This window comes from Marmota monax, unplaced genomic scaffold (assembly GCF_021218885.2).
Source record: "Marmota monax isolate L192 unplaced genomic scaffold, Marmota_monax_Labrador192_F-V1.1 WCK01_AAM20220418_F8-fsc00034, whole genome shotgun sequence".
NCBI classification, from domain to species: domain Eukaryota; kingdom Metazoa; phylum Chordata; class Mammalia; order Rodentia; family Sciuridae; genus Marmota; species Marmota monax.
Window position 1 is genome coordinate 7,914,013 of NW_026693934.1, and position 15,582 is coordinate 7,929,594.

General features: G+C 36.1%; 1 protein-coding gene across 5 annotated transcripts in view; it reads left to right on the forward strand.

The window, feature by feature from the left end:
- Zranb3 (zinc finger RANBP2-type containing 3) overlaps positions 1 to 15,582 on the forward strand; it is a 232,121-nt gene that overhangs the window by 75,540 nt on the left and 140,999 nt on the right. The window lies entirely within an intron of this gene.

Here is a 15,582-nt window from a genome sequence, read left to right on the forward strand (position 1 = left end):
CATATTGTTGGGTCTTGTTTTGTGATCCATTCTACTAGCCTGTGTCTCTTGATTGGTGAGTTTAAGCCATTAACATTTAGGGTTATTATTGAGATATGGGTTGTTCTTCCAGCCATATTTGTTTATTTATGTTACTAAACATGGTTTGTTTTCCTCTTTGGTTATTTTCCCCCCTTTAGTGTCCTACCTCCCACTGTTGGTTTTCATTGTTATTTTCCATTTCCTCTTCCTGTAATGTTTTGCCAAGAATGTTTTGAAGAGATGGTTTTCTAGCTGCAAATTCTTTTAACTTTTGTTTATCGTGGAAGGTTTTAATTTCATCTTCCATCCTGAAGCTTAATTTCGCTGGAAACACAATTCTTGGTTGGAACCCATTTTCTTTCAGTGTTTGAAATATGTTATTCCAGGATCTTCTAGCTTTCAGAGTCTGTGTTGAAAGATCAGCTGTTATCCTGATTGGCTTACCCCTAAATGTGATCTGCTTCCTTTCTCTTGTAGCTTTTAAAATTCTCTCCTTATTTTGTATGTTGGGCATCTTCATTATAATGTGTCTAGGTGTGGGTCTCTTATGATTTTGCACATTCGGAGTCCTGTAGGCTTCTAGGATTTGGGGTTCTGTCTCATTCTTCAAGTCTAGGAAGTTTTCTCGTATTATTTCATTGAATAGATTGCTCATTCCTTTGGTTTGAAACTCTGTCCCTTCCTGTATCCCAATGACTCTTAAATTTGGTCTCTTGATGTTATCCCATATTTCTTGGATGTTCTGCTCATGGTTTCTTAACAGTCTTGCTGAGCTGTCTATGTTCTTTTCAAGTTGAAATACTTTATCTTCATTGTCTGATGTTCTGTCTTCTAAGTGTTCTACTCTGCTGGTAGTATTCTCAATTGAGTTTTTAAGTTGGCTTATTGCTTCCTGCATTTCTAGGATTTGTGTTTGTTTGTTTTTTATAACCTCTATTTCCCTGTATAGTTGATCTTTTGATTCTTGGATTTGTTTATGTAATTCATTGTTGAAGTGATCTTTCATTGTCTGATTTTGCTGTCTGATGTCTTCCTTGAGACTCCAGATCATCTGAAGCATGTATATCCTGAATTCTTTATCTGACATTCCATCTGCTGCAGCTATTACCTCTTCTAACGTTGAGTTGACCTGCAATGCTTGTGGTCCTTTCTTTCCTTGTCTCTTCATACTGTTCGCGTTCCTTTCTACTTGGTGAAACTGTTGTGCTATTGAATTTTCCCCCTATATATTTATATTGGTCTTGTATAGTTGCAAAGTCTCCCTCGCAGGCGCGGGCGGCGGCTCTGTCCCTCTGCGGGCCGCTAGGCTTGTTCTGTCGGTGGTCACAGTTCTGTCTACTTTGCAGGCGCAGGCAGCGGCACTGCCCCTCTGCAGGCCTCTGGGGCTGTACTGCCAGTGGGTCGCAGGTGCGCCTAACTTGCAGGCGCGGGGGGGGGGGGCGGCTCTACCCTTCCTCAGGCCACTGGGCCTGTTCTGTCTCTCGGTTGCAGGTCTGGCCTGTTCTGATGGTGGTCACAGTTCCGTCTACCTTGCAGGCGCTGGGGGGAGGGGGCGGCTCTGCCTCTCAGCAGGCCGCTGCTCCTCTTCTGCCGGTGGGTCGCAGGCCCGCCTACCTTGCAGGAGTGATTGGAAGCTCTGCAACTCCGCGGGCCACTGGGCGTTTTCTGTCAGTGGTCACAGTTCCGCCTACCTGACAGGCGCGGGGGGTGGGGGGCGGCTCTGCCCCTCAGCAGGCCGCTGGGCCTGCTCTGTGGGTGGTCACAGTTCCCTCTACCTTGCCGGCGCAGAGGGAGGGGGCGGCTCTGCCTCTCAGCAGGCCGCTGCTCCTCTTCTGCCGGTGGGTCGCAGGCCCGCCTACCTTGCAGGAGTGATTGGAAGCTCTGTCCCGCCGCGGGCCACTGGGCCTTTTCTGTTGGTGGTCACAGTTCCCCTACCTGGCAGGCGCGGGGGGTGGGGGGCGGCTCTGCCCCTCAGCAGGCCGCTGGGCCTGCTCTGTGCGTGGTCACAGTTCCCTCTACTTTGCCGGCGCAGGGGGAGGGCCTGATTTTTTAAAGTAAATTTTTATTAAAGTATATCATGTATAGAAAGTGCTCTATGAATTTTTCACAGGGGAACACTCCTGTATAACCAGCATCCAGATCCAGAAATAAATATTGCTCAAATCTATGAAAGACAGAGTTGCCTCCTCCAATCACTATCCCCTCCTCTTCCATCTACTCTTCTTACCTTGTACACCATACAGTCATGGGTATGATTTCTGTCTCTTCAGTTTTCCTTTTCCAGACTGCCCTATAATTAAAATCATAAAGTATAAAACATTTTTGTTTGGCTTTCCCAATGTTATGATTGATCTGTGTTGTTGCAATATGTCATTACCTTTTGACACTCAGTAGGTTTATATGGATATACCACAATTGTATGTCCATTTATTAGTTGATGGACAGATGGATTGTTTAAGTTTTTGATGATTATGATTAAAACTATTGAAAACAGTCTCATGGAGGTCTGTGAACATATTTTTAGTTCTCTTAGGTAAATATTGAATGGGATTATGAAGACATCTGATAAATTTATGACATAAATAAGAGACTACTGTGTAAATTTTTAAATTAGGTATATGTTTTTCATTTCCAAGAGCAAATGCTTAAGAATTCTAGTCACTGTATTCCGGCCACCATTTAGCATTTTAAGTTCTTTTAGTTTTAGAGCTTCTGTTAGGTTTGTAATGGTATCTCATTGTAGTTTTAACATGGAATTTTTAGATGACTAATAATATTGACTACATTTTTTTGTGCTTTCTGGCTATTTGCACATTTTTGTTGATGAAACATCTGCTCAAATCTTTTGCTCATTTAAAAAAAATTGTGTTATTATTGAGTATAAAAGTTGTTTATATAGTCCTTTATATTTTCTCCACGTCTGTGGCTTGCCTTAAAATGTCTCTAAAAGATACATTTATCAGTTTTTCATAGGTTTTGTTTCCAAAGGTCATAAGATATTTTTCCTGTTTTCTTCTACAAGTTTTATAGTTTTGCTCTGTGATACATTTCTACTTAACTTTTGTACGTGATATAAGACATGGGTTCAGGATTTTGTTTTATTTTTCCATATGGAATTCCAATTATTCTATTACTATTTGTTAAAAAGTTTTAAAAAACTGTCCATCTCTCCAGTTACTTTGGCACCTTTGTCAAAAATCATTTGATCCTATATAACTGGATTTATTTTTCAAGTGTATTATGCTCTATTGCTCCTTATATATTCTTATGCAAACACTGTTGTTTAGATTATTATAGCTTTATAAAAAAAAATACTAATGTTTAGATTATTCTTTGTTCAACCTCAGGATTGCAAATGCCCCAACTAAACTGTTTACTGATCCCAAAGGACAAAACTTGGCGGACTCAACAGAGAAGTTTTAGACTATTTATTACTTACTAACTTGGCAACTGTGGGCTGGGATACAGTGCAGGACAGCACTATGCCTATACTTTGTAGAAATATATATATGATAGTTTGCATGCCTGCTGCACAGGTAAATTTCTTCAGGTGTTTTAAGAGTACTTTCCTTTATTTTATAACCAAGGCCATTCTTCTAAGATTTGGAGGTAAGGGAAGTGTCCAGGTCCCACTCTGTATTTCCCTCATTACCACATTCTTTTGGAAAGCTTTTTTGTTGTTGTTGTTTTTAGATATACATGAGGAGGGTGTATTTTTACATATTATACATACGCAGAGTATAACTTATTCCAATTAGGATCCCATTTTTGTTGTTGTATATGATGTGGCATTTCACTGATCGCATTTTTCAGGGGCAGAGGAGACAAGGCACCAAACATAACTGTAAACAGTTTTATTTGGCTGCAGCCAGGCTCAGAGGGCACAGCTTTTGCTATAATCTATCAATCCTCTGTACCCTGAGTTCAGGTAGTTTCAGAATGTAAGCATGTAAGGGGAGGGACTCTAAAGTTTACAGTCTACAGAAGTCCACATAAAAGCAATTTTTTTCTTTCACTGTTCTGGGCAAGTTAATCCATCAAGAACACAGGAGAAGGGGAAAGCTTCTTTTCTCCTTTCTTTCCTCCCCCTGCCAGCTGTTGCCATGGAGCCCAATTGGTAACTTCTCTTATCTTAGAAATGTAGACATCTCTGTGAAGCTCTAGCTTAAGGCCAGAGGCCTGTTTACACATTTCTACAAACTACTATACTAGATACATATTTGTGAAAAACTAGTAAGGGGCTGTGCAGCACCTGAAGTGCTGATTTCTTCCCCGCCAGTGGCCACGTAAAACAGGGCAACACGAAAATTGGAAGTTTATCTACACTGAAATCTTTAGAGACTCTTTTGCTGACAGTCCTAAAATCAGCCTTGGTGAAGATTTCTGGAGAAGCCCAGTTAAGACTCTTTTGTGGAGAAAGGGGGTGCCACTACAGTATATTCATATATGAACGTAGGAAAGCATATCCATCTTTCCTATTGCCATCCCACCTCCTTTCCCTTCCTTCTGTTTGTCTAATCCAATGAACTTCTATTCTTCTTTGCCACATACATCCTTATTGTGTGTTAGCAACCACATATCAGAGAACATTCATTCAGCCTTTGTTTTGGGAGGACTGGCTTATTTCACTTAGTGTGATAGTCTCCAGCTCCAGATATTTACCTGCAAATGCCATAATTTCATTCTTCTTCAAGGCTGAGTAATTTTCCATTGTGTATATATACCACACTTTCTTTATCATTCATCTGTTGAAGGGCACTTAGGTTGGCTTGATAGCTTAGCTAATGTGAATTGAGCATTTTTCATATATTTTTTGACCATTCATATTTCTTCTTCTGTTAAGTGCCATTCAGTTTTTTTGCCCATTTATTAGTTGAGGTTTTTTTTTTTTTTAATTTTTATTTTTGGGGTTAAATATATCCTGGAGATTAATGCTGTATCAGAGATGCAGGTGTCAAAGATTTTTTCCCATTCTGTAGGCTCTCTCTTCACGTAATTGAGTATTTCTTTTGCTAAGAAGAAGCTTTTTAGTTTGATTTCATCCCATTTGTTTATTCTTAATTTACTTCTTGGACTTCAGGAGTCTTGTTGAGAAAGTAGATTCCTAAGTCAATTGCATGGAGAGTTGGGCTTACATGTTCTTCTGGTAAGCACAGGGTCTCTGATCTAATGCCTACATCATTGATATACTCTGAGTTGAATTTTGTGCAGGGTGAGAGATAGGGGTTAAAATTCATTTTACTACATATGGATTTCTAGTTTTCCCAGTACTTTGTTGAAGAGGCTACGTTTTCTCTAATGTATATTTATGGCATCTTTTTCTAGTATGAGGTAACTCTATTTATGGGGTTTGCCTCTGTCTCTCCTATTCTATTCCATTTGTTTTATCTCTCTGCAATATTTTCTCGGCACTGATTAGTGTTTAACCCAACATTCTTATAATGAAAAAAAGTGTAGTATTGACCTAAAAGCCATATTCTTATGTATCCTTCTAGAGGTGTATTAATTTATAAACATATATGCATGTAGATCAGAAATATAGTAGTTTTAAGTTACAACCACAAAATTAGTTTTTAAAACATATTTCAACAAGTGACATATTAAGTGTGCTGTCAATTAAAATTCACAGGTTTTAAATATCTGAACTCTTGTAGGAAATAAGATCATAAACTCCAGGTTTAGAGTAATATTTATTTAGTATGCTATACCTAGAAAGGAATGAAGGAGTGTGCATATGAATTAGAGTTGATTGACTATCACACCTCAATTCTTGCATTGACTTTTTATAGGCATGAAATTTGTATTCTTCAAAGAAGGACATATACAGGTTTAGTGGACTTTCTCTTTGTTAATGCATTTTAACTATACAGACTAATTATATTAATTTTGTGTTGTCCTTTTCAATTTTCGCCCATTCAGTATACAGACTAATGGGTTTCATTATAGAATATTCATACATCCATATAACATACTTCGATTATATCCACTTCCCCATTACCTATTCTTTCCCTCCTTTAGCCCCTTCCCCTGATCCTTTCTTCATCTCTAATAGTCTGCCTTCTAATTTTGTGTTGTCCTTTTTTCTTTATTGTATTCCACATATGAGAAACATTTGATACTTGTCTTTTTGAGCCTTGTTAACATGATGATCTCCAGATTCCTCCATTTTCCTTAAATTGACATCATTTCATTCTTCTTTATGGCTAAATAATGCTGTATTGTGTGTGTGTGTGTGTGTGTGTGTGTGTATTTATCTGTTCATGTGTTGTTGTTACCTACAGTTGATTCTATATCTTAGCTATTATGAATTGTGCCACCACAAACATGGCTATGCATATATCTTTATGATATGCTAACTTTAATTCCTTTGGATATATACTGAATAATAGTATAGTTGAATCATGTGGTTGTTCTATTTTTAGTTTTTTGAGGAATCTCCATACTCATTTCCCTAGTGACTATACTAATTTACATTCCCATCAACAGTGTATATTTTTTTTCACCCCCTATGTAATCATTATTGTTTTTTTATTCTTGATCATAACCATTCTGACTGGGGTGAGATGAAATCTCAGTATAGTTTTGATTTGCATTTCTTGATAGCTAATGACATTGAACATTTTTTCATCTAATTGTTGACCATTTGTACTTCTTCTTTTGAAAAGTGTCTGTTCAGTTCATGTGCCCATTGATTGGATTGTCTTTTTGGTGTTAAGTTTTTAAAATTTTTTATATATTCTGGATGTTAAACTTCTGTTGGAAGATTCTCCCCACCCCACCAGAACCTATCATGTCATTCAGTTGTTTCCTTTGCTGTTTTTAATTTGATGCTTTTCCATTTGTTGATTCTTGCTATTACTTCCTGAGTTGTTTAGAAAGTCCTTGCCTGTGCTTGTATCTTAATTTGTTTCCCCTGTGTTTTCTTCTAGAGGTTTCATCTAGAAGATCTTATATATAGGTCTTTGATCCATTTCATGTTGATTTTTGTACAGGGCAAGAGATAGAGATCTAGTTTCAACCCTTATGTACATCCACCTTTCCCAGCACCATTTGTTAAAGAGGCTGTCTTTTCTCCAAGGTGTGTTTTTGGCACTTTTGTCAAAAATCAGATGGCTGCCGCAGTCTGGCTGGGCACAAAATCATGAGCCACTCACAGCCTTGTAGATTCAAACAGCAATTCTTTATTCCCGAACTCACACCGGCACTCTACAAACACGTTCTGGGCAAAATCCACACTCTCCACCGGGCTCTGAATCCCAAATACTCTCTGAATCCCGCGAGAACTCAAGGCACCTGAGGCAGCAGGATATGCCCTATTCCTAGCAGGAATCACCTTAAACCTGGAACCGCACTAAATCCCGATCCGCCCTAAACCCTGATCCACCCTAAACCTGGATCCACCCTGGTCTTTGAGCAAGGTCACCTTTCATGCAAAGTCACTGCAAATGACCTGGGTCCACCATGGAGAGTCCTTCCTCTAAGCAACATGGAGTAGGCTGACAAAGAAATTGCGATACATCATTCCTACTTGGCAATGGCTCTCAGCAGATGGCTGTAGCTGTGTGGCATTGTCTCTGTGTCCTCTATTCTAATCCATTAGTCTACATGTCAGTTTTCATGCTAGTATCATGTTTTCTTAAATTACTATAACTCTAGTATATTTTGTTTTTTCTAAATATATTTTTTAGTTGTAGTTGGACACAGTACCTTTATTTTTATTTATTTGTTTTTATATGGTGCTGAGGATTGAACCCAGGGCTTCATGCGTGTGAGACAAGCGCTCTACATCTGAGCCACAGCCCCAGGCCCTTATAGTATATTTTGAAATTGAGTATCAGGATATCTCCAGCATTGCTCTTTTTGCTCAAGATTGTTTGGCTATTCAAGGTCTTTTGTGCTTCCATATGAATTTTAGGATTATTTTTTTTTTTTTTTTAGCTCTGCAAAGACTGTATTGGTATTTTGATCGTGATTTTGTTGAATCTGTAGGTCATTTTTGGTAACATGGTCATTTTAGTCCTTTCCATTTTTTAGTATTTTCTTTAGTGTTTTATAATTTTCATTAAAAAGACTTTCACTGCCTTGGTTAGGTAGGTTTATTCCTAGGTATTTTATTTTTTTTTAAGCTATTATGAATAGAATTGTTTTCCTGATTTCTTTCTTAGTGAGTTTGTTGTTGGTATATAGAAAAGATATTGATTCTTGTTTGTTTATTTTGTATTCCACTACTTTGCTAAATTTATTTAATATACAAGTCTTCTGGTAATGTCTTTAGAGTCTTCTAAGTATGGGATCATATGTAAACAGGGAGAATTTGATTTCTTCTTTTCTTATTTGTATCCCTTTTCGTCCGTCTTTTGCCTAATTTTTCTCACTAAAATTTCAAAGATGATGTTAATAAGAAGGGTGAGAGTCTACATTTTTCTCTTCTTCCTGATTTTATAGGAAATGCTTTCAATTTTCGCCCATTCAGTATAATGTTGGCTATGGGTTTTCATATATACCCTTTATTATATTGAGATATGATATTTCTTTATCACTTTTTTCATGAAAGGACCTTGAATTTTGTCAAAGTCTTTTTTTTAATTATTGAGATGATCATGTGATTTTTTTTCTTGATTCTGTATATGTGATGTATTATATTTATTGACTTGTATGTTGAACTGTTCTTGCATGTCTGGAATGAAATCAACTTAATCATGGTATATGATCTTTTTAATGAGGATGGCACATTTTTCTTTAGGTACCTAAATTGTAAGATAATTGCAAATATTATAATGAAATATTACATTTATTATTTTTTTTCTTATTCATTTACAATTGAGTTATAATTTGAGTGCTATTTTTAAAGAATGGTGATAACATGTTTTAAAAAATAAAAACTATTTCACTACTTGGCTAGGGAAAGCGTAATACAAGATTCTATCAGTTTGAGACTACTTTTTCTCTAACTGGTGATATCTCTGATCTCGAATCACTTTCTTCTATGGGATCTGATTTATTTTTCAATGGTTATATTCTATTTTCTTCAATTCCAACCTTCTACTAGTTCAGTTTTTATACTCAAGCATGGTAATTTGAACTTACTCCTATTAAATTACATCCTATTGGTGTGGGCTGAATATGTTCACTGTTCTCATAAAAACCTCATTTTAGTTCTTCATCTAATTTTAATAGAAAGTTTTTATTTATTCAACCACAATCATAACCTTTAAGTATTGTAACAGAAATTTCTTCATATCATTAATTTTTAAGAAATGGTTATTGATATATTAAAGGGCAGAGTTGAAAAAGATTTTCTGATAATAAATATGTTAGGTCTTATAGGTCATACAGTCTGTATCACAACTACTCAGTTCTGTCATTCTACCACAAAAGCAGTCATTGCCAATATGTAAATGATGAACAGAATTGTATTTCAGTTAAACCTTTATTTACAGAAATAATTAGCTGGATTTGACCTAAGCACAGTTCCAGGCCCCCTGCTCCAAGGGGTAGGGGATGCTGGGATCAAATCCAGGGCATTGGTCATGCTGAGCATGTGCTCTGCCACTAAGAGTTACATCCCTAGATCCATAGGTAGTAGTTTTTGAACAGTTGTTTTAAAGATATTGTAAAAATGGGCCAAGGACCTGAACAGACACTTCTCAGAAGAGGACATACAATCAATCAACAAGTACATGAAAAAATGCTCACCATCTCTAGCAGTCAGAGAAATGCAAATCCAAACCACCCTAAGATACCATCTCACTCCAGTAAGATTGGCAGCCATTATGAAGTCAAACAACAACAAGTGCTGGCGAGGATGTGGGGAAAAGGGTACACTTGTACATTGCTGGTGGGCCAATTTGGAAAGCAGTGTGGAGATTTCTTGGAAAGCTGGGAATGGAGCCACCATTTGACCCAGCTATTCCCCTTCTTGGTCTATTCCCTAAAGACCTAAAAAGAGCATGCTACAGGGACACTGCTACATCGATGTTCATAGCAGCACAATTCACAATAGCAAGACTGTGGAACCAACCTAGATGCCCTTCAATAGACGAATGGATAAAAAAAATGTGGCATTTATACACAATGGAGTATTACTCTGCATTAAAAAATGACAAAATCATAGAATTTGCAGGGAAATGGATGGCATTAGAGCAGATTATGCTAAGTGAAGCTAGCCAATCCCTAAAAAACAAATGCCAAATGTCTTCTTTGATATAAGGAGAGTAACTAAGAACAGAGTAGGGACGAAGAGCATGAGAAGAAGATTAACATTAAACAGGGATGAGAGGTGGGAGGGAAAGGGAGAGAGAAGGGAAATTGCATGGAAATGGAAGGAGACCCTCAGGGTTATACAAAAGTACATACAAGAGGAAGTGAGGGGAAAGGGAAAATAATACAAGGGGGAGAAATGAATTACAGTAGAGGGGGTAGAGAGAGAAGAGGGGAGGGGAGGGGGGATAGTAGAGGATAGGAAAGGCAGCAGAACACAACAGACACTAGTATGGCAATATGTAAATCAATGGATGTGTAACTGATGTGATTCTGCAATCTGTATATGGGGTAAAAATGGGAGTTCATAACCCACTTGAATCAAAGTGTGAAATATGATATATCAAGAACTATGTAATGTTTTGAACAACCAACAATAAAAAATTAAAAAAAAAGATATTGTAATTCTGTTTGCTCTATTAAGTGTTCATTTAGAACTAAAATTAAAAATATATTAACACGAAAGTATTCATCTGGACAACTACTTTAAATCTTGGCACAGGTATATTTGGTGGTCTCTTTTGCATGAAAAATCCCTCCCCACACACCCATATTATTTATTTCTTATTGAGTGTTGCTGAATGAATAAAACATTTTTATAATAATTGGAATAGAGAAAAGTAGAATAATTTGAAAACTTACCTGGCATTTTGGGGTGCAGGAATTCATAATACCATATTCCTATTTTTTTTAATTTATTTATTTATTCTAATTAGGTATATATGAATGCAGAATGCATTTTGATTCATCGTACACAAGTGCAGCACAATTTTTCATTTCTCTGGTTGTACACAATGAAGTGTCGTACCATATGTGCAGTCATACATGTTCCATCTTTCCTGTACCATACCCCCTCCCCTCCTCTGACTCCCCTTTGCCCCATCAGAGTTCCCCATCCCCCCCCATTATGGATCAGCATCCATTTATCAGAACATTTAACCTTTGGTTTTGGGGGATTGGGTTACTTCACTTAGCATGATATTCTCCAACTCCATGTATTTACCTGCAAATGCCATAATTTCTTCTCTTTTAATTCTGAGTAATATTCCATTGTGTATATATGCCACAGTTTCTTTTTTTTCTTAATATTTTTTTTAGTTGTAGATGGACACAATATCTTTATTTGTATTTATTTATTTTTATGTTGTGCTGAGAATTGATCCCAGGGCCTCATGCATGTGAGGCAAGCACTCTCCACTGAGCTATACCACTGAGCTATCCCAGCCCTATACCACAGTTTCTTTATCTACTCATCTATTGAAGGGCATCTAGGTTGGTTCCATAGTTTAGCTATTGTGAATTGAGCTGCTATAAACATTGATGTTGCTGCATCACTATAGTATGCTGATTTTGTACACAGTGAAGTGTCGTACCATATGTGCAGTCATACGTGTTCTTTTGGGTATAGACCAAGAAGTAGGATAGCTGGATCAAATGGTAGTTGGTCCCATTCCAAGATTTCTAAGGAATCTGCATACTGCTTTTCAGATTGGTTGCACCAATTTGCAGTCCCATCAGCCATGTATGAGTGTGCCTTTTGACCCACATCCTCACCAACACTTATTGTTGTTTGTATTCTTGATAACTGCCATTCTGACTAACATGAGATGAAATCTTAGAGTAGTTTTGATTTGCATTTCTCCAATTACTAGAGAACTCATAACATCATATTTCTGAGGGAACCAATTTGCCTATTCAGCTTCCAAACTTTAAACATAATTCATTATCAGTAACTGTGATAATAAACTATCAAATTAAGAATTTTTCTCTTCTTTTTTTTTTTTTCCTCAGCGGGTGGATACCAAGGATTGAACTCACGGCCACTGGATTCACTGAGCCATATCCTCAGCTCTGTTTTTGTATTTTCTTTAGAGACAGGGTCTCACTGAGTTGCTTAGTGCTTCACTTTTGTTGACGGTGGCTTTGAACTCGAGATCCTTCTGCCTCAGCCTCCCAAGCCCCTGGGATTACAGGTGTGTGCCACCATGCCCAGCAGAATTTTTCTCTTCTTGATTACATAGTTTGATATCTATTTGATCTAAATTTCCATAATACCCAAGAGCTGACTTGATCTTTATGTGATAGAGTTGGCCATAGTGCTTAAAATTGGCTTTGAAAGTTGAGGCAGAATTTATTATTACTTTTCCATATTCCTTTGTTCCCTTTTCCCTCACTAAAACACCCTGTTGGGTAGTCTATTTGGCCAGCTGAAACTCTTCTTTTCTAGTCTCCCTTTCAGTGAGGGGGTGATTGCATGATATGTGTGGCTCAGGAGGCCTTAGGAGAAGTCCCAAAGTAGTGACTCTGGAAAGCTTGTTAAGATAGGGTTGACTCTGTTGGCCCATGTTCTTTTGTCCTTTTCCTTTTCCCCACATCAAATAGTGCTGCCAAATCTTTAACAGTAATAGCTATCTTATAATGTACCAGGCAGGAAAGGACAAGGTTACAAAGGTATGTGCCTCACATCCTTGTTTGCTGCTCTAGCCATGGACTGTCTTACCTCTATATCTACTGTGCGGAGGGGTGTAAATAGTTCTGTCTCTTTTATTCATTATTATGTACAGCTGAACTCAGTTTCCCATCGTTTAAAAAGTAAATGCAGGCATGGATAATACTTAAATATTAAATTGACATTAGGTTATTTCTTTTGTTGTTAAACTCAGCATCCATTTATTTTCTGCAAAATAACATCATCATATTAACTTCATATTATAAAATTGAACTGTATCTTGTGATTTGTTCATCATATGCAATTTTTAAAATATGTTCTCATTTTTTAAAAGCTGTAAGTTTAAGGAATTTGTACCTAGCTTGAGTTGTACATTTAACACGATAAATTAAAAAATGGAATTTTTGGAGAATATTTTTCATTTGAAAAGAGTTTGATGAACATTAGATAGGGCAAAGGGGAAGGAGGGGAAGGGAGCAGGCATGTTGTTAGGAAAGATGGTAAAATGAGATGAACATCATTACCCTAAGTATATATATAAAGACACAAATGGTTTGACTCTACTTTGTAAACAATCAGAGACATGAAAAATTGTGCTGTATCTGTGTACAATGAATTGAAATGAATTCTGCTGTCATGTATAACAAATTAGAGTAAATAAACAAATTTTTAAAAAATGAAATGAAAGAGTTTGATGATGACCAAGAGATGAGGACCTGCCCTAGTATGGTGGTTTAATCTTGAATTCAACCAATATTTTAATGTTTCATATATGTCTTTCTCAGTGTAATTTTTATTATGTGTCTGAATAGAAGTGACTACTCCCTTCTGCCTTAGAACAAACTTCAATAGTAATATCAATAACAGTTCATATACTTATTTGTTTATATGTTCATTTCTTTCTCAGGGCTTAGTACTATGATTGATGCTCAAAAGTATGTTTGGTGAATGAATAAGTAAATAATATATACTTGGTAGCTATTGAAATCGAAAAACACATTTACTTGCCCTAATTGATTTCCACATCTCCACAATATAGAGACTAAGAGAAATGCTCAGTTTTTCTTAATATTCAGTAAATTATGAAACTATACTAACAAGCCTAATTAGTAAACCAAAGAAAGATTAGTATCCTATAATATTATGAGAGAGGCTCTCAGTTTGTACTAAAACAACTCAACTTATTCCCTCATTTATCTTTCAACATTTAAGTATTGTTATGTCCATGTCTTTATTAATAAGTGAATTTAATATGGTAAATTATTTTTACTGCTTATAAAATCACTATAGATAAAGCAGATCTAACTTACTTCTTTATTGCTTTTTTATATAAATTATATTTTTGTTTCAAACTCCAAAATATTCTAATTAATATTTCATCTAATTAAGCCCTAAATATTCTCCACTAATTGTTATAGGAATAATCAACTTTTTTTAAACTTGTATTTCTATAAACAAGAATAGATAATTGTGTGAAAATTAACATGTGAAAAAAATGGCTCAGTGGGAATTATTATGCATCCTGAAAGCAATAATTGTCTCAAAATAGCAGAAATACACCTTCCCCCACCTCAACCATCAAGTAGAATGCAGAGATTATTTCCTGTTTTCTTCTTTATTAGTAAAAGTTATAGGGCAATTTTGTGCTAATGGAGTCAGACTAATGAAGCATAATATTTTCAAGATATTATCAAGCATTAGAGACTGGTTTAATTTTTTAAAACTCATGAACAGAAAAAGCAGTTCTTTTTAAAAATTCATTAGATTTTTGGCATATAGAAAGAATTTATTTGTAGTACCTTGCATCTCTTATTTAACTTGTGATTATTTTAGCCTTTTATGTCTTTCCTGTACATGTCTGATGTTTCCTAATGGGTGAAAAGAGCTAAAACAAACAAAACACATTTTGACTTGTTTTTCTAGGTTATAACGTTGAAACAGATGTAAGTTTTTCAGCTAAAGCCTTTCGCCTGCCCCCGTTAACAGACTCTAGAAGTCTTTGGGTATACTTACCTTCTATGTGTTTCTGACACTGGTGGGTAAGAATAAATGTCTGAAGCTGTTAAGAATGGCAAAGGAGAAAGGTGACATGAGTAGGCCACTGAATTACTCATTCCTGGAACCATCCCACTCTTGTTACGAATTATGTGATAATAGTAATTCCCTTTTGTGATAAGAGTCATTTTGTTCTTGCTGTGCCTCCTAATGGAAAACCATGGTTTTGGTTTGTTTGTTCATTTGTTTCTGGTTCATTATAATTATATATAGTAATGAGATTCATATTGTAAAAGCAGTTTTTAAGGTCACCCACTATTCCTTCATTTATAATACCTAAATTTGAAGCTACCATCCTCTGCTACTCACTCGTATCTGTTGTGATTATTTCTTCCAAGAGTGAACAGTTATTTGGTTCATATTGAATAGAACTGATTATCACCATTCTAATGGCAATAAAGGTTTTATGGTTCTCTTCCATGATCACAGCTTGATTTACTTGGTTTAGGTTTTTTCATAAAATGGATGAGATTAAGAAACTGTGTATGAATATGTAGGACATTTATAATTATCTGTTTGTAATTAAGAGCAATGCTTTAAACTCTTACAGAAGTGCTATAGACTGATTTGGTATGCAATCAAAGTAAATTCTATAGTTTTTTAGTTTTCAATATGAAAATTTATGACCAAAGAGTAAGAATTACAGATTCAAATCCATTGTTTAAATAATTTCTTTAGATTTTTTTTTTAAATCTAGGGTTTATTCAGCTTTAATTTTAAGTATAAACATGAAATTGACTGTAATAATAACTTCAGAATGAATATCCAGGGGGAAAATGCCCCAAAGCAGGTTTTTA